The sequence below is a fragment of the Acomys minous genome (genome assembly GCF_964271855.1).
Source record: "Acomys minous genome assembly, chromosome: 3".
NCBI classification, from domain to species: domain Eukaryota; kingdom Metazoa; phylum Chordata; class Mammalia; order Rodentia; family Muridae; genus Acomys; species Acomys minous.
Window position 1 is genome coordinate 33,742,328 of NC_140485.1, and position 22,144 is coordinate 33,764,471.

Genomic DNA, 22,144 nt, shown 5'->3' on the forward strand with positions numbered 1-22,144 from the left:
TAGAGCTGCATGCCTGGAAACCTCAGGTCTAGTGTTTAATTCCCAGCACACTCCACATACAAGGAAACAGAGAAGGAGGCAGTGTCAGAGAGAAGACAAGGGACCACAGAGATGACTCGGTTGAAAAGAGCACAGGCTGCTCTTGCAGAACAGTTAGATTTGGTTCCAAGAGCTCACATCAAGTGGCTGAAAACCATCTGTAACTAGAGTTGCATGGAAACTGTTACCCTATTTCAGCCACCACAGGCACTCCATACATGTGGTTCATGCACGTGCATTCAGGGACTCACATATACACATGAAATAAATAAATCCATTTTTATAAGGTACAGTATATATAAAAGTAGGACTACTAAACTAATACATAATGCAATAATTGCATCAACTGAAAATGTTTTAAACATGACATTTAGAGATCATAAATGTCAACTGATACTCTGTATGTTGTCTGTGTCACTCTTTGAATATGAAGCACAGAGAGCATAAATGAGAATGAGGAAAGATTGATACTGCTAAATCTAAAAAATATTGTTATAATATACAAATATTAGACAAAATAATACCTAAGCAAAGGTTATTATAGAAATAAAGGGAGACTCAGCACAAGGCAGAAGGTCAATGTACCACTAAAACCTAACAATCCTAGTTGTGTCTGTTTCTAATAAAAACACTGAGGATAACAGAGCTTATAGAACAGAAAGAGAAGTTACTAAATTCATAAGCAACTGAATATTTCAAAATCTCCTGTTCAGTAATTGAGTGGATGCATAGACTACAGTCAGGAATAATAGCTGACCACCTTACATAGCAACTCATCTTGATTGACACTTGTAGAATGCTGCAGCCTCAAAGAGCAAAACGCATACTTTTAAAAAATAGCCAAAAGACACTTATGAAGACATACCGTGTTCTAGGCTAAAATAATCTCAACAAATATAAAAGACTTGAAATTGTATAATGCACATGCTCGACTACCATAACTGGAATCAGTATTTGAAAGCTAGCTGTCTGGGATTGTGTAGAACATTTTTATATATCTATGAGTCAAAGCAAAAAAAAAAAAAATAACAAGGGAAATTAGCAATTATTTTGAAGTAGATGAAACATGAAAACACAAGATACCAAATTGTGGAATGCTGCCAAATGGGGCATTGGGGAAATGCACAGGATAAACTCATTTACAATCAAAATGCTATAATGAATTTAAACTTACATCTTAGCACACTGGAAATAGGGGAGCAAACTGAACTTGAAAGTAAATCTAGAGAAAGAAATAACAAGGTTGAAATGAGTGAGTTAGGAAGCAAATGAGAGGTACGAGTGAAAGGGTACACTGTCTCTAAAAAGTACAATTGAAGAGGCTGTAGCAAAAATTAATGAAGAAAACTCGAGAGAACAGTTAATACCAGGGCATGGAACGTTAGGTGGGTCACATCTACTGAAGCTAATAATGTTAACATGATAACAAAGCTCAATACATTTGTTGAAAACCACAAAATCCAAAAGCTTATACAAGAAAAATAGCCTAAACAATCCTCTAAATTTAAATAAAGAGAATTCATAGCCTAAGGCTCGCCCACAAATAACTCCCAAAGCCTAGATCGTGTCACTCAAGGAATCTGACACGTGTTTGTGGAGGAAATGGCACCCTGTCTCCAAAAAGTCTGGCCAAAGTGAGGAAAATGGGACCATCACATTGTGTGAAGTAGAAATGACCTGATACCAAAGTAGCCAGAGCTGTCGAAAGAAAAGAGAAAAAAAAAAACACCACAAACCAATATTCCATAGATGTATAGACACAACAGCATGTCAGGACGTGGTAGAAACTTGAATCTGACAGTATGTTAAATAGCTGTACATCAGGAAAAATTAGGGCTTATATTAGCATATACCTTGTTGAGCATTTAAAAGCAAATAACCAAACATGTGTGTGTATAAAATGATAAGCAAAGTTGTAGGTTTCATTTCAGGTGTTGACTTGACAAGGCAGAACCACTAGAAGACCAGCCTCTTGTATGACGGTGAAGGAGATTCTACATGGGGTTAATTGAGGTAGAAAGTCCCTAAGTGTGGGTGGCACTCTTCATGGCCAAGGGTCCAAGAATGAATAAAATAAACATGAGTGCTGAGCACTAGGGTCCATCTCTCCCTGCCTCAGCTGTTGTAATATGACCAGCTGCCCCCAGATCCTTCCATGGGGACTTCGTCCTCATGATGGGACACATCTTTGAACTGTGAGCCAACATAAACTCTTCCTAAACAGATTTTGTCACCATAACAAAACAATGTACATGCTATGTTCAGCATGTAAAATTCTATTATTTATATACGCTAACAGCAAACATTTCCGCATTTCAGTTTAAACTAACCATTTATAAAATTATGAAAATGTGAGAGTGCAGATAATTTTGATTATGTACATATGACTTATATAAAATATTTCTGAGAGAAATTACAATGATTAATATGGGGGCAATCTATGATTGGAATACTTATATAAAATAATATGTAGTTATTAATCCCCACTAAATTGAATTATAGAGTCTATGCAATTCACCACAAATTTTCAGGAATATACTTTAGGAAATATAAATTGAGACAGACTTACTATGCTGTATGGCAGTTACATTTATAGGTATTTATCCAGGTGTTAAGAAACTATGCTCATACAAAAACTTGCTTGACTTAAAATCACCCAAATCTAGAAGTAACAAAACCACAGGACAATCTAATAAAATTACAATAAAAAACCCTAAAAAATAAAAATTACTCACTAAGCAGTATATGTGGTTTCCAAATATGATGCCATTGGTCATTTGAAAATCCATGTGAAAGCCATGATGAGATTCCACTGCACATCCAAGCAGAAGAGATACACTCCACAGGTGCCGCTCGGGTGTCAGCAGCAAACACACACATGATCGGTGGCAAAGCAGCCTGATTTAGTTACATTGGAAAGCATTTAGCTGGGTCTTAATTTATCACTGTAGACATTTGTGACAACTGTCTCTGTAGACAGACATTAGACAATGGAACAAAGCATAACTGTATAAAGAAGAAGGGGCACCTTCCAGAATTAGAAAATGGTGGCCCCAAACACTAGAAAGTGGAGTGAGCCCTCCAAAACATAGAAGATGAGAGAAGTGTGGAATGGGGGGGGTGGAGAAGGAACAATCTAAAAGATGGTTAAAAGGAAAAGTTTTCTTTTCTTTTTTAAAAATACATTTATTTTATTACACATGTATAAAACAAACTACACACAGCAGGGAGAACCATCTGACAATCATGAGACTCGTGAGTTCTGTAAATGTTACATTCATAGTGGTTTGGCTGTTTGTATTTGTCTAGCTTGACGTAAATGTCTTTCCTGTCTTGTTGGGTCTAAATTTCTGAATGGAATTCAAGGTCTATCCTATCTCAACTCTAATAACTTAACTTCTTTATCCTGATCTAAAACCATCTTATCCCCTAACCAACTAAACTTGATTGTTAAACTATGCTCTCTGGCTTTGGATTCAAATGTGGCAAATCAGTCAGTGGGCAAAATGTCATCGTTCCTGCCACAAACAGAATCTGCCTAAAAATGGGCAGCTTAGATGCACGCAGAGTCGACAGCAAGTCCTCAGTAGTTCTTGTCCTGTGAATAAGTCTGGCAGAGATATTGGGCCAGAAGCCGAAGATGAGGCTCCAACAATATAGTGTTGGGAGACTGTTTAGATAATAAACCCTCTAACTTAATTTGTACATTTTGGAAGCTGCTAATCCGCATTGCTGGTTCATTCAGAAATTTCAGTTTTATTGCTTCTCAAGTCTCTGAGGGGAAAGATTTTCTTATTATCCAATGGAAAACAAAGAAATTTGTCTTGAGAGAGATTGATGAGAGAAGTGATGGAGCATAGGTACATAGTCTTTCAATTCATTCTTGAACCAGTTGGCAACCCCAGGAATGTAAGAGGTAAAACACACACACACACACACACACACACACACACACACACACACACACACACACACACACACAAACACACCACATACACAAACATCTTCCTTCCAAATCAGGACATACTTACTCAGCATTCAGAAATTGTATTTTGTTTCTGCAGAGAGTCTTTTCATCCTGAACTAAACTTACACACCCAAAGTCCTACAAAACAATGGTATGTAGGGTAGACAGACACGTAATGTGTATAATAACCTCAGAGTATGAACATAAGCTGTGGCCTGGAGAGTTAGATTAGGTAGGTAATTTGACTCCAGACCAAGAAGAGCCTTGATTGTCCTCTCTGTGGTTTGTTTTGTTGTTGGTTTATTTTTGTTTATCTTTTGTGCTTAATTCTGTTTTTATTTACAGGTAGATGAATAGAGAGTTTGTTAATAAATTTATGATTCCACGGTCAAAACAGCCTGTAGTGAATCTTAGCTGTTTTTAGTTATCTCTAAGGAGTGTGCTGCAGCTAACAACAACTTGGTGCTGCAAGTGTATCAAGACTTGCTGCAGGAAGGTGAGAATATGGACCTGTCTCTATGTGCACCAGTATCTACATTCCTATGTATATACAGAAGACTCAGAAGTGAGGATTCACCTCCGGAGGAATTTCCATACCCGATCTCAAGCTGTACTATAGAGCAACAGTAATTAAAACAGCATGGTACTGGCACAGCAATAGGCTAGTTGATCAACGGAATCAAATCAAAGACCCAGAAATGAACCCTCACATGTATGGTCACTTGATTTTTGACAAAAAGCCAAATCTATTCAATGGAAAAAGAATAGCATATTCAACAAATGGTGCTGGTCTAACTGGATGTCTACATGTAGAAAAATGCAAGTGGATCCATATTTGTCACCATGCACAAAACTCAAGTCCAAATGGATTAAAAACCTTAACATGAAACCAGAGACACTAAATCGATTAGAAGAAAAAGTGGGGAAGAGCCTGGAACACATTGGCATAGGAGATAACTTCCTGAGCAGAACACCAACAGCATAGGCCTTAATGTCAACAGTTAATAAATGGGACCTTATGAGGCTGAGAAGCTTCTGTAAGGCAGGAGACACTGTCGAGAGAAAAAAGCAACAGCCTACAGACTGGGAAAAGATCTTCACCAACCCTACATCTGACAAAGGTCTAATATCCAAAATATATAAAGAACTCAAGATACTCAACACCACCAAAACAAATAACCCAACTGAGAAATGGGGCTCAGAACTAAAGAGAGAATTCTCAAGAGAGGAATATCGAATGGCTGAGAAACACTTAAAGAAATGCTCAAAGTCTTTAGTCATCAGAGAAATGTAAATCAAAACAACTCTGGGATTCCATCTTACATCTATTAGAATGGCTAAGATAAAAAATTTAAGTGACACCACATGCTGGGGAGGATGTGGAAAGAAAGGAACACTCCTTCATTGCTGGTAAGAATGCAGAATAGTGCAGCCACTTTGGAAATCTATCTGGCTCTATCTCAGAAAACTGGGAATAGGACTCCCTCAAGATCCAGCTATTCCACTCCTTGGAATGTACCCAGAAAATACTCCACCACACAACAAGGACATAAACTCAACCATGTTCATAGCAGCCTTATTCATAATAGAACCTGGAAACAGCCTAAATGCCCCGTAGTTGAAGAATGAATAAAGAAACTGTGGTACATTTACACTATGGAATACTACTCAGCTATTAAAAACAAGGAAATCTCAAAATCTGTGGACAAATGGAAGAGACTAGAGGTGATCATAATGAGTTACTTAACCCAGAAGCAGAAAGACTCACATGGTATATACTCCCTTATAATTGAGCACTAGCCCAAAAGGCATGTCCCACGAAAATCTTCACTTACCAGGAGATTGGGATAGGTGTGAGGGCATCCTACTCAGACTCTAGGTAAGAGAAATATAGGAGATAGGGAAATAGAAGGACCCAGAGGGTCCTAGAAACCTATAAGAAGAACATCGTGATGGGTGTATAGGGGCCCCGGTGGGTCTGCTGAAATTATTGCACTAACCAAGGACAATACAATAGTAAACATCAAACCCCTACTCTGATCTACCCAATGGACAGGACATTCTCCACAGATATGTGGAGAGGGGGGATGGACTTTGACATAAACTCTGGTGCTCCATATTTGACCACTTCCCCTTGGTTGGGAGGCTACCAAGATGAGACTTGATAACCTATGACCATATAGTGGGGGAGGAGGTCTCCCTTGGTCATAGACCTAGGGGAGGGGAATAGGGTGAAAGTGGGAGGGAAGGAGGATTGGGAGGATACAAGTGATGGGATAATAATTTAGTTGTAATCTGAGTAAAATAATAAAATTTTTAAAAAGACCAAAAAAAAAAAAAAAAAAAAAAAAAGAAGTGAGGATCCAGTCTCCTTCATACCCTCTATTCACACTGTTTCTCTCAGCCCTAATATCTATTGACCTTTTTACATTCACATCCTATGGGAAAGAAAATGAACTGTAAGGAATATTTGGTGACCCAATAAATGTCAGTTACTGTTACTATCCCTCTTCCTCAAGCTAAAATTTGAGTCCTTTGCTCTTCTGTTCATGTCTTGTCTTTCTCTTAAGCCATAGGGACTCCTCTCTTCCCAAAAGTCCATATTGGGGTATCCTACCTGCTTTCCAGTGGACAGCTAAATCAGCTGTGTTCCACTAATGAGCCAAGTGAACTCCTGGAAGCCAAGCCTGCAACGAAGCAGCCATGCTCCTCATGGTGGCTGACAACTGTCAGCTGCTGCAATAGTGGAGCATCTTTGTTCCTTTTCGCATATGTATATGCATTCATATGTGTATGTGTATTTTCATGTATGTGTGTACACGTAGAGATTAGAGGTGGATGAGGAATAACTTACTAGATCATTCTCCATTTTATTTATTAAGGCAGGTGGGTGGTCCCTCTGGGCTCAAAGCCCACTTATTTAGTCACTTTAGCTAGCTTGCTTACTCTATCTCCTGAGCATTCGGGTTACAGATAGGCCACCATATTGCCTGGCATTTAGTGGGCCCCGGAGATGCAAACCGTGGTCCTCACCCTTACACTCCAAGTGCTGTACCCATGGAGCCATTGATCTATCCTTCCTTGTAATAGTTTTTTTTTAAATCTTAAGGCCAAAATTGGTACTTCTTGGATTTGAAACATACTTCCTCCTCTTAGTGTAAAAGCTATGACTTTATAACACATGAAAGTTAATGACTGTAACAGAAATGCCATGTCCATTATACCAAAATACTTAATTTTTAAATTAAGCTATACTCCCTTTCCACACTGAGATAATCAAAGAAGCAACATCTAACGAAACCATTGTGTAAGAGGAGACTCTGTAAATGAGAAGAAAAGGCCAGTTAATTGTGTGCTTTTGCTGAAGAAACATGTGATATTCATTAGCATAATTATATGAGAGGTAGTTTTAAGAGACCCACATTCTTTAAGAAAATTCTAGCAATTGTTTTTATTTATTATAAATTACAAAGGGAGCAATTTATTACTAATTCTTCAATTATTTCATTATGAAAAACTAATAAAAGTCTTGACATTTCAATTATTTAGCAAAGAGTCATATACTTTAATAAATAATTTTTTGACTGAAGTGATTATTTACTTAAAACTTGGACTATGCAGGAGGAATTTGAAATCATATTTTCTGGTGCCATATAATGAAATAATTGTGCAATTAGATATATACAGTGTAAAATAATGACATATGTTTTATTTAAAACTCGAGGAACAAAAGCACATCACTTGTGCTTTTCTTCCAAGAGAACAAAATCCTACAGTATATTAATCAAAAGGGGTTTTTTATGCCTCTGGCAGAAGTGTTTTAAAGTAAACCCTTAATATCAGATCCCAATCCCCAGTTTCAATTTGCTTCCAATGGAAAGGACATTAGAGTTTATAAAATACTCCTTGATTACTTTTCTGAAGGCCTGAAATCTTGACGCGTCTGTGACTCGCTCTTGCTACATCAATACAGTGGTTGAAAGAGCAATCCCCACCGTGAACACTGCCACATTGACTTATAGAATCATGCCCTTGAGAGAAAGCCAGAGAGAGTAAGGGAGCACCAGGCAGTGACAAAAATGAAATAGAACTGTCATCTGGCAGTTCTTCATAGTCCGTCAAGGAAACTATTAAAGATGTGCAAAGAGCCAGAGAGTGCTTGGGCAAAGGTTGTTAAACTACCTCCTCAAGGGCAGGTCGCTGCAGGCTGATCCAGACTCTCATAAAGACAGACTGGCTCACTGAGGACAGGGGCTCCTGCTGCCCATGCCTGGGTCATCCGGGTGGGTAGTTTTCACATATGCTGCCATTTCAGATGAGGGACTTATACTAAATTGTAAAATATGTGTACGTATATGCATATGTGTATATAATTGTGAAACAGATTCTTGCTGTGCAGCCCAGCATGGTCTTGAGTTTGCTTTCCTCCTGCCTCTGCATCCCCAGTGCTGGTAGAACGCGTACGTGTCAGCATAACTGGCATCAATTAGCTTTTAAGTGTACACTTTGTTTGGAGTGGAAAATATCCTGGTGATTTTTTATTTGGATCAGCAACTATAATAAAATTTGTCCTTTGATGCAAACCAAATATGAGCTCTATTTGTGGCCATTTTGTAGGTCCTTAGGCAAACAGTTCAGCTCCCGGCTTCTCTGCAACCTTGTTTCCTCTTCCTCCCATTTAGAAAATCCAAACCCAGGTGATTTCCTCCCTTCCTCCCATCCTCTCTTGGCCCCTCCCTTCTCCCCCCTCCCCTCCTTTTTCATCTACACTTGCCTTATTCTCTTCAGCCAGTGCTATTTGCTGCCTGCTCTGCACCTGTGTGTCTGCTAGATTCCAAAATGTTGAACAAGCTCAAAGACACTATATATAAAAACGTTTCTGATAATTATATTCTCTCTGCACCTCATGATTTATAGTTTAAACTTTTAAAATGGACAAAATTGTGCAGACTCGCCGGCAATTGAAAAATATCTTCAGTGTGGAAGAAAGGGAAAAATTGAAAGAAAAATAAATTTGAGTTTGTAGAAGCTGAAAGATCAGACTGAGTCACACAGAGTAGTTAAACCCCCACAGTGATTGTGTGAGTAATAGAAGTTTATGTTTTATTATGTCTTTTGTTATTAAAAACAAACTCATTTTTTTTCAATAGTCATTTAAGTTCAAAGATCGCATCCATCCATCCATTCACACGCTCTGCATTCAGTTATTCACTCTGGCTCTCAGCCCTCTCCGTAAGACATTTCTAAGATGAAATGGCTTAGTATTCACAACCCTTTGAGGAAGGTTGGAACAGCTAAAAGATGTTTTGGGTTGGGACAGAAATTACAGTCTTTTCTCCCTTTTGTATCTATACTCTCAAAGTTGCTTTAACTCTAACATTCTCTAAGTTACTGCGGAGCTTTATTTTTCCCCCAAGAAAACAGAGCCCTGTCTGTGATAATTTTTGGCTTGAAGTCTGATGGAGTTTTCAGTGCCATCCACCCTATACTTTAGGTGGTTATTGCAGATACTTCTCTCACAATACAAGGGTTCCCAAAGCATACTGTAGCCTTACAATAATAACATAAGTAGACTACAGATTTATGGCAGTAATGATTTTTACATTTTTCACTAATCTTTCAGGCAGATGGGAAGTATTATTTTGTATTATTTTATACGAGTCTTTCCCTCATATTTTTTGGCAAGACCAAAAAACAGAGTGTGTTTCAAGCCCAGGAGATTCTGTTTCTCTGAACATTTGAAGGTGTATTGTAGAATTCAATTTACAAACTTGGCTAAGATGTAAGTGCGACAAATAACATAATGCCAAGAAAACATTAGCTATAGAGGTATAATATAAAATGAGTAATTTCCTGCTGAACAGTGGTTTTGGAAACCTGCTGTTTAATCCAATTTTTCTTGGACAGATCATCAGGGGCCATCATTGTGATTGTCACTAAATACTTTTACCAGTGACCCAAAGCTTACACAGCTAGGCAAGTGGCCTTTTATTGAAAGAGCTGATTCTTGTCTCTGTAGATTTACTTTCCAAAAAGGAAGTACAGATAGTATTTTGTTCACATACTACACTTGGATATTTGCTAGAATGTAGTGCTTTAAAATATATTGTTTTTTCCGAGTTCATGTGATCTATTTTTTTTACTTAAAATAGAATAGAACAAATTAATCCTGACTGCTTACTGCGACAGAAGCAACAAAGATAAAAGCACAAGATACACACAATTTAAAACGTGCACACCACTGTAAAGTCCGCTATTTGTTTCTTATCTTCCTTTGTCTTCAGTGTTAGGCATTGCTCATTCAATGATCATTTAATGCTGTCGTTCTCTATTTAGGTAATAGACTCTCCAGGCCATACTGGAAATTGCATACAGGTGACCACGATTATGAGGCACTGCCATGTAGGGGGAACAGTGCCAGGGCCCTTGGAAACTCTCAGAGGAACATATCATTATAGTCCTTGTTTTAGAGATGAAGAAACTGAGGCACAGCCAGTAACCTGCTTGAAGCCTTAATTGGCAGGAGACAACAGAGTTGGGGAATGAACTCCCTACTGTGTGGCTCAGTGGCCCTATCCTTGATTGCTTTACTTACCAACTGGACATAGAAGTTAAATAATAAGTCGGGTCATCAGGACGATAGCACAGCACTGAAGGTGTATTGACCCATGAGCTTCTGGACTGTAGACGTCACTCTGCTTTGTATTTTTATAACTCTGTAAAGTGGACAATAACCAGAAAGTTCATCTGTAAGGTCAAAGAATGACATCACCTGGCTTTGTTTCAAGGACATGTCTGAAAAAGTAGGGAATTAAAAGTAAACTGAATCTATACACAGTGGTAGAGACCACTCCAAAGAGGACTGTCAATAGAGGATCAGGGGAACTGGATATATGTCCATTGATGAGGACCTAGGATGAAACTACCCCAAAAGAACACTCAGGTAAGTCTGATTGTCCTTTCCCTTCATTTCAAATAATGCATGGGACTTACACTGAAGTATAACTTGTGACATATCTGAGATTCAAACATATCTGCTCATCTAATGGTTTTGTTTGGTTGTCTTACATGACAACTTCATGTAACATTTAAAATTTGCTTTTAAATTAATGTCCTAGAGCTGATTGCTCAGTGACTAGCAACCTCCTGTAGAGAGCATAGGTTCTGTTTCCAGCACACACATGGTGGTTCACATCTGTAACTCCAGTTCAGGGTATCTGATGTCTTCTTCTGGCCTCAGGCATCATGATAGATGATATAGATATAGATATAGATATAGATATAGATATAGATATAGATACATACATATACATATATATGTGTGTACACACACACACACACACACACACACACACACACATATATATATATATATATATATATATATATATATATATATATATAGTCTCTACACTCCAACTCCCTGTAGTAGAATATATTACCAAGAAGTCCAGGAGTATCACCTCATTTTAATGTGAATGAATACAGAAGAATATCTGACATTGGCAACTGCCCAAGAGATGTTTGTGAATGATGCAAAAAGGGCTTTTGAACTTCAATGTTTGCTTCTGAAGTGATCAAACTTGAGAGCAAAGGGGCAGAAGCTATTAGGGTTCAGTTGGGATCTGAGGGGTATGCCTAGGGAAGGACTATATAAGGAAAGGGAAGTGCAAAGGCACTACTGCAGGGCCCTGGAGAGGCGCATGTAGGGGCATCCCAGTGGGGGGAAGATGGGGAGGAAAACAGAGTTTTACTGAAGGCTGGGCCGCCATTGTTTTGGATTAATAATCTGAATGAAATCGGCAATGCAAGACCTCTTTACTTTCGGATCAGAAGCTTGATTCTGAAAAGGCAGGGAGAGAGAGAGAGTTCTTCTCAAACTATTATGGAGCCTGATGCTGATGAAAACCGACATGAGCAGCAACAGATGTTCTGCTTAAAACTCATTTTTGTAAAATACCAAGATGGATTAGAAATGCGCAAAACAAAAGAGCCAAGCTAACCCAAATTCTTCTAATTCTCTAACTGCACTAACAGGGCTGTAACCAATTTTACTACACCCACCCCACCCCCCCTTCTGTAGGTTCAGAAGGTAATTTGATCCAGACTATAAGGCCTTCTATCTTTCCGTTCGTGAAATATAATATTATATAGTTGCTCTTAACTAAAGTGTCAAATTAAAGTTGAGGACACATTTAGGCTATTTAAAGCTATGTTTTTGATAGATATATTTAGATGTTTCGGGACCAAAGTATAATAATACAGACTTTTCTAAATTTATTAATTTTTAAAAATCAGATTTCTTTAAACTATTCTCATTTCTTCCCCTAGAACATTTGGCACCTGCCATTCCTCATCTCTAGAGACTCCAGCATGAGATGGCATCTGATTTAGCACAAAATGGTACATTACATAATTTTCAGCTTTATATGTCAACATTTTATGATGTTCTGTAAATGCATCATGATTTCCAGATGTTTCACCACCTGAATCAGATTTAAATTGTGGCAAAAATTCTTTGATACAGATGCTTGGAAAATAGAGTATATTTGTTCAAATATATCATCTCAGCCCAAGCTCAAAGCACACACTCTCACCCTTTTTTTTTCCTTCAGATTGCAGATTTGAAATTAGACATAAAAGATCTTTCCCAATGGAAGCTGCACCTCAATTCTCTTTCTTTCATGATGGGTTTCTACAAAAATGCTCACCTTCCTTTTCCTTGAGGGTGACCTATGGGATTCATAATACTCACTGTCACAACCATCCCTTGTCCTCAAAATCGACAACACTGTTAAATTAAATCTGCAGACCAGTACTGAACAATGGGTTTGTTCATTAGATGCCTCGAAGGTTAAGCAGAACTGATCAGTTCTTCACAGCCCCATTGTTAAATGCAATGCAAAGATGACCAAGTTAACTAAACAGCACAATTTTCAAGAGCTATCATTAAGAGACAAAGCCAATATATGCATACTTGTGCTTCTCAATAAACTCCAACACCAAGGGAGTATGATATAAGGGCGACACAATAGTCAAATAAGACATGAGAACCAAAGAAACAGGAAGGAAAAATGAAACATGAAAGAACACACTGAGGCCTTGACTTCCCATGAGCCACAAAGCTTGCCAGCTGCCTTGTTATATTTTGTTACAATGTTGAATTTATCTATTGAAATTGTTTCCTTTGTTCTATTATATCATACTATCTATTACTTTTAAAAAAATCAAGGCTACTTATGCTTTTCTCTGTTACCAATAAATCAGAAATAGAGTGTTTAATAAACCTTATTCAACCAGCTGGTTAAATGATGTTTCTGCCCAAGGGAAAGTTATAGTCCAGGTATGTATACATTCAGAAGAGTTCCATGGGGCAGACATTGTAAGATATGTGGATTCAGTGAGGTGGAAGTAAGAGATTCAAGTGGAAATGTAGTTAGAAAAGGAATATAGCATCTCCTTCATTGGTGGTCAGGATGCATGTCAATGTTAAGGGCTTGAATTATGATCTTGTAGCTTCTGTAAGAAAAAAGTTACCCCATAGATATCTCAATTAAAACATTTCATGCCTTTGTTATAAGTCAATGTTAGGATTATTCCTTCCTCAGAGGGAACATTTTACAATCCCACTTGCAAAGACGACATTTTTTTTCTTATGAATATCAATTTTTTTACCAATTTATTCTTGTTACATCTCAATGGTTATCCCATCCCTTGTATCCTCCCATTCTTCCCTCCCTCCCATTTTCCCCTTATTCCCCCCTATGACTGTTCCTGAGGGGGATTACCTTCCCCTGTATATGCTCATAGGGTATCCAGTCTCTTCTTGGTAACCTGCTGTCCTTCCTCTGAGTACAAAAGCCTTCACTTACCACGAAACTGGGACAGAGGGGAGAACATCCTATTGGGACTCTAGATGAGAGAAGCATGGGAGAATAGCAAAATAGAAGGATCCAGAGGGTCCTAGAAACCTACAAGTAGAACATTATGATAGGCAGATTTGGGCCCAGTGTCCTGCTCAAACTAAGGCACCAGCCAAGGACAATACAGGCCGTAAACTTTAAACCCCTACTCAGATCTAGCCAATGGGCAGAACATTCTCCACATTTGAATGGAGAGTGAGATAAGACTTTCTCACATACTCTGGTGCAAAGACGACATTTTACTGTCTACACGGCTCTTCATAGTTTCTGCTTACTTACCTTAAGCAATGTTACATATAAAGCCACCGAGATGGATACCATTTTACTAAGTAACTGTGAGACAAACATCTGCTAATTCCTACAACACTGAGTCTTTTTTCTTAGGAACATAGGATACGAAGCAGATTTTTACAAATGTAATATTATATGTGACAATTTTTTTCATAACAGCACACACAGTGTAACAAAGCGCTAGGGTACTGTCTTGAAAACATGCATTTATGTTCTCTGTGAGTCCCTGGCATTAGCTATTCAGCTTTCCTGACCTCAGCTGAATTTGTTTGTGGAGTCAGTTGGGCTGGCTGCTGCTGTCTTGGGATGCCATAGCGGAGACGATGGAAGTGACTCAGTTAGGACCCGTGAATGACAGCCTGCAGAATGAACATGGATGCTACAGAGAAGAAACGCAGCCCTGAGTGCAGAATATCTGTTCGACCAACCTTTCGCTGGCTAAAGCCTATCACATGGTCAGGTCCAGCACCAGAGCCAAAGAAATCACAAATCACATGACCAAGCGTGTGATTGACGTGACCTAACACATGGGAGCCAATCCTTCAACCTGCCACTGAGTGTGTTATGGAGAATTACAGGAAAGGTAAAGGGGTAGAAAGTAATGACGCTGGAGAAGGGTCCAAATCAGGTGACTTCTGAGCAGAGCTTTGCAACACATCATGTATAAGCCATAAGGATGTCTGGGAAAGGCATCTAGATATCTCTAGAGATTGGGGAAGAATATATCTTCAAAGTCCATAAAGCTTCCTTGCATGTAGCACAGTAGAAATCAATAAAGGAGCTAGAAAACTGAGGACAATGGTCAAGATAGGGAAAAGAATAGCAGTCAAGGGGACTCAGGCATTAATATTTCTACAAGAATGCAGCGTGTATGCACAAATGCCTGCTAAGGCCAGAAAAGAAAAATTATCTTTTTTCCTGTTTTAAAATATATGCTTGTTAATGTCTTGAGTTCCTCATTATTATAAACACTTCCAGCATTGAAGCATCACATCAGGGAATTTTTTTTTCTCAAAGTGTTTAATAAGCTACGTTTTATCTCTCTGGAATATTATGTTCATAACTCGCGAAGCTGTCCAAGCGTTCTCTCTTGCAAGAACAGAGGCACGTTCACATCTCAGAATTATAAGCATCTCCTCCTGGAGGGAGAGGTGCTAAGTAAATGCAAGAAGAACAGAGCCCAACCACCCCACCAAAATTACACGACTCTAAATAGATTTTATTCTTGCTGTCACTTCATTTTATGAAAATGAAAAGTAGTTTTCACAGGTATTAAATTTTCATTTTACCCCAGAAAAAAAAAAAGAAAAATTTCTGTAAAAATTGTAAGTTTCCACAGCAGCAACTTCATAAAAATGTATGATCTTGCCCCTCAGGGTGCCTCTTCACTTGTTTGAAATGAAAAGCTGTTTGTGCTCATGGTTGGGAATGCACACATCAGGAAAAATTAATCATGCAAATATTTGCAAAGTGGGAACAGTAATTGTTGGGAGCCTCAGCAGAGAGCTGCTTTTCACCACCGCATATAGAAACTCCAGGAGAGAATGCCAGGCATTGGCTCATATGCATTCAGGACAGAGGAACCAGCTATGGACGGGTGTAACTACCATAAGACATTCTTGGTTCACTCCCTAAGGAATTCAACTTTGACAGTCAAGTTGCCAAATAGTATCAGAATTGAAGTAATTGCCATTAAATATTTGCAAATGGAAGGATGGTACACAAGATTCTAAAATTAGAACTGGCACTTATTTTTTGAGGAGTGGCTATTCGTTCTGGCAATCCTCTTCCTAGTTATATTCAAGGAATATTATTATAAGGCTCCTGGTTTATTTTGATTTCTAATTTGCAAGGGAGAAGAGACACAGCCTTTATTTTCTATCAGGCATTTTAAAGGTAATGAAATGCCTAAAAAATTTTTTAAACTGATTTGTGGTTGTCATTTCATGAAAAGAAGAAAGGTTGACCAGCTCAATTGGAAGATTTATCAATAGCAAAGGGAGAAAGGGTTTTGATGGGATGGCTCTGTGTTCTATGCGCAAGGAGAACAGCATTACACAAGGGTCTCTGAGTGCTAGAAAAGCTGGACATGAAACATGCTGGAAAGCTACCTCACCTATGTTGCTCCCCACCAAGCTCTGCCATCCTAGTGACAAAGGACAAAATGCAGGAGAAATTTAATGAGATTGTGCCAGCTCATAGCTTCAGTGGCATTCTAATGAAGCTGATCCTGATGCTCAGAACATAAAGTGTGGGCCACAATACAAAATCTACCAATTCAGTGATAGGTCTTTGGTATGGAAGCCAACAGCTAGCAGTATCTGTCATCTGACAGTAGGGGCAATGAGGGACTCATTCTCAAGAATGTTCTAAATATGAGGCACCAGAGTACGTGTGAATGTCATACCCCACTCTCCAGTCAACTGTGGAGAATTTCCTGTCCATTGGCTAGATCTGGATAGGGGTTTGAAGTTTACAGCCTGTATTGTCCTTGGCTAGAGCCATAGTATGAGTGGGACCCTTGGGCCCAAATCTGCCTATCATAATGTTCTTCTTGTAGGTTTCTAGGACCCTCTAGATCCTTCTACTTTGCTATTCTCCCATGTTTCTCTCATCTAGAGTCCCAATAGGACGTCCTCCCCTCTGTCCCAGTTTCCTAGTAAGTGAAGATTTTCATGGGACATGCCCCTTGGGCTAATATGCAGATTAAGTGAGTATATACCATTTGACTCTCTGCTTCTGGGTTAACTCACTCATTATGATCATTTTTATTTCAATCCATTTGTCCACAAATTTCTGGAATTCCTTGTTTTTAATAACTGAATAGTATTCCATAGTGTAAATGTACCACAGTTTCCTTATCCATTCAGGCTACCAAGAAGAGACTTGATACCCTATGAGCATATAACAGTCATAGGGGATGGGAGTAAGGAGAAAATGGGAGGGAGGAAGGAATAGGAGGATATAAGGGATGGGACAACCATTGAGATGTAATAAGAATAAATTAATAAAATAAAATTTAAAAATGTTGAAAAAGAATGTTCCAGAACTAGATGTACAAGGCTTTTTTGAAATGTGTATATTTTTTAAAACTATAAAACACTATGGTTTCTTAATTGTCTGTTTAGCATCACCATCTTTAAACAGAATGGAAGCCATCTTTAACTTACGCAAGTGGTAGCCATTTCTTAGAACACTATAATCACCTGATGACCTCCACAATACCTGTATTCACAACAGAACATAAGAGTATCTAAGGCCTTTCTCTTACTTTCCCTTGAAAGTAGATGTTCTCATTTTCAATAATTAATTATACACATTTTCTATTCATGGTAGATATTCCAAAGACGGCATAAGGAAATGTTAAGAACAAAAGAATAAAATAATCACTCACATAAAGTGACTAAAAATAAAAATAGCACTTCCAGATATGGATTTCTGTTGTTATTTTGTTAAACCTTCAGTTTACAGTTTACAGTTTAAAGCTACAAACATAGCTTTAGTGATATAGTGATGTTCATGATGTTTTTATTTTGAGTACCCAAACCACTGAACACCAATAAATACCTTCCTTCCATTAATGCTGATTCTTGCTATGACAATGCATGTGAATAAGCTTGCCAAATTTTAGAGAAAAAGTGTGCCTCTACTGTTTATTGCCTTAGAATCCCTGAGGTCTAAAGCCAAGAGTAGATCATATAGTCGATCCATTTTCAGTCATTTTTGAGAATCAAAACGCTGGTTTCCATTGCGGATTGACTAATTTCTGTTCCTATTAGTAGTGTGCAAGATTTCCTCTTTTCCCACATCTTCCAGCAGCATTTGTTCTGTTTATTACAGCACTGTTCACAAAAAAATGGGCTCTGGAAACAGCTGTTGTCCATCAACTGACAAATGGATACAGAAAATGTGATACATGGACACAAATGGAATTTTATTCAGCCATAAATAAGAATATTATTATGACTATTGCTGGAAAAATGTATGCAGTTTGAGATCATCATATTAAGAATATTAGACTCAGAAAGACAAATCTCACATGTTTTCTCTCATTTATGGAGGATAGAGCTAATGTATAAATATAAATTCATTTTTGAATAGCATGAAAACAAAAGAGAGACCAGAGGAAGAATAGATCCTAGTTGGAGAAGTGAGGGCAGGAAGGGGAAAGGGTGGGTATATGAGAGCTAAATATGTTCAAAGTACGTATATATATGTACATATATATATATATATATATATATATATATATATATATATATATATATATATTAAAACAAATGGTCTCTATGAAACCCAGCAGTATATGCAATGAACATTCAACAATATAAAATAGGTTTAAAGAGATATACTTTCATAATCAGATGCCCCATCGTTGTGGACTCAGCTCAGAACTATCTATATCCTCCCATAAAACACAAAATTAAAACAAGCCTTGGGACCATTACCCAACACCACCATTTGTTACTTGGAACCTTCTTAGGACTTACTGGGAGAAGTGGTGCTATTTCTGAGAGAAAGGAAGGAGAGACAGTGTCAAATGGTTGTGGACAGTCCACACTCCACCATTTCCACAGCTGATCTGCTATTTATCTTGCTTTATGTTCTGCTGGAATAGATAGGTTCCATATGCAGGCAGTTAACCATCATTTGTTTATCTATTTATTTCACATATTCATGTGCCCCACACCTACCAAGAAAGAGGTTTTAAGAACCAAATACCCAATTACTCTCTCTAACCCAGGAATCTTGGAAGAAATACATAAAGTGATGTCAATGTAAGGAAATTATGTTTTATTTAGGCTGACTCATTATTATATTCTTTGACAGTTAAATGTAGGAAGCAATCCTGTGCAAGAGTGGAGTGAAGAATTAGCACTTTCCCAGCTCTCTCTATGATATCATTCTGTTTTGTGGACAAAGCTGTTGTGCAATCATGGATCCTGCATTCCATCAGCTTCAGAAACAATGGGAATCAATGAAGAAGTCACATCGGAGAGTCCAGTAATTCGCCAAGTATTTTCATCAGGACACTTCATTACATTACTTACAAAAATTTAATGCATGCTATGTAATCCTATAGTCAATTCCTTTTCACTCAAATAAATTATTTCTGTTTGTCTTAAGTCTTTGTAACATACTTTTCTTTGTTTACAAAGTTTAAAAGTCAAAGACTAATAAGGGAATCATTAGACTCTTCAGAGCCCCAATGTCCATTCCCCATGTTGCAGATACTAGAGGACGGGCCACCGCTCTTTACACTGTTGCCATATCTGCAATGATTATTGACAAATGGAGTGACCATTTATCTTTATGGTTGAGGGCACCAGTAACTCAATCACATATCCTTAAACTTCATGATCTAAGGTCTTCCTCTCTAGTTAGCAAGTACATGGAGACATACTTCCAGAAGAGTATCTATCCTGGAAGGAAACTAACTGTGGAACTCTCTCCGGGTCTTCTCACCTGAAAGCCACCTACATTTGAGATCTTCCTGACATACTTGTCCCAGAAGACTTTTACACTGATGGGAATATCAATGTTTGCCAGTAGGGCAGATCAGCTCTCAGAAGACAATTTGATGAATCCAACATGATGCTAAATGCCTTGTCCCTCCCACCTACCATTACTTATGAGACAATATATTTTCCAACTTGTGAAAATTGCAAAGGTGATGCTAATCATCCACCCAGATCCTTAAATTGAAGAGCTGAACTTTCCTACAGGCAATATTGCCGACTTCTGAAAAGTTTCAGGAATTCCTCTAATTAACTGTCTGCCAGGAAGACAAAAGATGTAATACTCTTGTCAATCCGAGAGCACCTGTGGTATGGCCACAGCACTTGGCTTGACCAATGTTTGCAACACACCCACTCAATCTTGTTTGGATTTGTTTACCTTTTCAGATAACAACGACTTTCAATATGCAGACACTGTCTTCTGGCAGGGACTGAGGCTGAGTGAGAGGTTTAAAAAAATACAGCAATTACTGTGCAGAACTCAAATCTGCCTGCCAACAGGAGAACACTGATTTGTGAGATGCATCAAGAGGTGCTGGCAAGATCAATCTACAGAGATCTCTCTGATGGAGGAATAATGAGTTGACAAAGAGAAAATTTTCAGTTGGGTCCAAGCCCAGTAAGATTACTATTGAGCATCACCAATATTGTCTCTGTTTGTAACTGACACAATCAGACTGGGATCAATTGTATTTTCCACAGCACTGTCACACACGATTTTTAACTTTGGCTCCCAACTCTGTAGTGGAGCTTTCAGATGTTGGCAGATTTCTACTAAGTTAAGGATGTCATTATTAAGTAGGAGTTTCACTCCATCGTGATTTGTGGTTCTGCTGTGTTTCTTGGAGCTATGTGCATTAAAGAAGGTGGACAAGGAGGAAGAGATAGAGGAGGTGAGACATTTTGGAGAAGAGGACTTGCTTCAAAGACTCTCCTTTCCATTTTTATTTTTATTTTGTTTGTTTTCAAATAATGACCAAATTCCATATATAAACATGTAAGCTGTTTCTTAACTTTGGCTTAATTTAAGTTTGGATCAAAGATTTCTACTGCAACACAGAATAATGAAAATTTTTCTGCTCTGAAGCAAGATAATAAAATTGTTATGTTTCCAGCATCAAAAGACAGAGGGAATATATTGATGGTTCTTCTAGAAAATATTAGAAGTTGTTCAAGGAGTTGGGAAAACTAATAAACAATTGGAGTTTTAAACAAGTATTGCAGAATAGGCTAGTATGTTTTATGAGTCATTATTTCCACCACACGAAGCCATCAACTTCAAGTTTCATGAGATCCATTTATGCCCCATCCAGATGGCCATTCTCCTGTCTTATGCTAGCATATGAGTCCAGCTATTGAAAAATACTGACTCTTGTCCATAGAATTAAATATTGAACAACTCAGTACAAAACAAGGGCTGTGTCTTCTGCTATAAAAATACAAAACAGTGAGTGTGGTGGGTATTTTCCACCTAAATGTGAACTTTGTGAGTCGTCAGAGTTGTAGGCTTATCCAACAAGCACCATTAGACTTCCAACATAATATGTTAGCATGTAAATGAACCCAGATATTGGCATAAAATTAAATAAGTAGTAAGATGGTCTCTCCTTTGAAACTAATTATAGTGACTACAAGGTCTCTGTCCTGGACCCAGGAGCAATCTGGATCTGAAGCTTTGTGTGGTCCTTAATCATCCCCAAGGTCTGTCAGTCCAAACCTGCTTACCTTTGGGGTAGAACGTATCTGTGAAAGCTAGCTATGGCTTGGCTGGCTTTCTTATATGAGTCATCCAGGCTTTTGCCCCAAGGTTCCCTCCAAAGCTCTCATTCCCCTCTCCTTCTATGATACAGTGCTCTCAAGAAGTTTGGTTAGAAAACAGAACACAAAGAAGTTGACTGGGGGGTTACTTTTATTTTTTACACTATTGGTCTAAAGTTCCAAGAACAACAACAACAACAAAAAAAAAAAGTAAAAAACTCCAGATATATATATATATATATATATATATATATATATATATATATATATAAAACAGCTAAAGGAATTGAAAGCAAACCTTAAATTAAAATTTTAATTATTCTGTTGTCAATTTACAGGTTGGTAGTCTTGGGAAAATCTTTGCCCGTCAAAGTCTTACCATAACCTCAGATCAGTTAAAAAAAAAAAAAAGATAAAAATTAAAATAGTACTTTGAGGATCAGCATAAGGCATAAGGCAGGAGTATGACTTTAAAAATGGTGAAATAATTGGTCTAATTGTATTGGTCTAATTGTTGCTTTCAATTATTCCATGACCCTTGCTAAACAAATACCAATTTTCAGCAGGAAAACAGGAGAAAAAGAAGAACTGCCCACCCTCTACCACCACCACAGTGCTTTACCTTTTTGGTGGCTGAGATCTGCTCT